At 52.7% G+C, this 742-nt stretch overlaps 1 non-coding gene across 1 annotated transcript; it reads left to right on the forward strand.

Annotated features, from left to right (window-relative positions):
* The first annotated feature begins 541 nt into the window (after positions 1-541).
* Positions 542-615, forward strand: TRNAI-AAU. The gene has a single exon. It is a non-coding gene; the product is annotated as a tRNA-Ile (tRNA).
* Positions 616-742: the final 127 nt, after the last annotated feature.

The following is a 742-nucleotide window of genomic DNA, read 5'->3' on the forward strand; positions in this document are numbered from 1 at the left end:
CAGTACCGAGGTCTCCGAAGCCTCCTTGGATGTGAGGCCCCTCCGGAAATCTGAGGCAGCAGGTAGGTAGGAAGATTCGCGAATGGAGACCAAGTCCCGCCCTGGCGGCGCCGGACAGAAGAAACCTGGGCGACTCCAGGACAGCGGAGTCTCAGACCCGTCCGGGATGTCCTTCAGGCACCAAATCGTTACCTTCTGCTAGTGAGCGGCTCTTACAGGGTCCGGCGAGTGGGATTCAGGTCCGCAGGTGCTGCTGAGCAGGCATTTAGGGAGCGGCAGAGTCGCACGGACTCCTGGGCCATTGGGAGCGGTTTGAGAAGCTTAAGCGTCGTGCTGCAAGTGTACGAACACGGCTTAGAAATCAGCGCTTTTTCTTCGTTTTGTTCCGTTTTTGTTTTAATAGAAAGTTTGTCACTGTTTTTATTAGGGATGGGAAGCAGTGGAGAAATCCTTCGTCCTAGGAAGAGAAAGAAGAGTTTTGGTGTCCTACTTAAGGCTTGCAGACCTTAAGTAATGACAATAGCTTCTCCACGCGTCGAGGGGCCGGTTAGCTCAGCTGGTTAGAGCGTGGTGCTAATAACGCCAAGGTCGCGGGTTCGAGCCCCGTACTGGCCAGTACTTTTTTTCCCTCCCCTGCCCAATGGGGCTGCTAATTATTTTCAGAGAAACTAAGCTATTAACCTGTAAAAAGCGGGGAATAATTAAGGACGCTCTAAGAAATTCCAAATCCGGCGCCCTCGTT

This window comes from Galeopterus variegatus, unplaced genomic scaffold (assembly GCF_000696425.1).
Source record: "Galeopterus variegatus unplaced genomic scaffold, G_variegatus-3.0.2 Scaffold7339, whole genome shotgun sequence".
Lineage (NCBI taxonomy): Eukaryota > Metazoa > Chordata > Mammalia > Dermoptera > Cynocephalidae > Galeopterus > Galeopterus variegatus.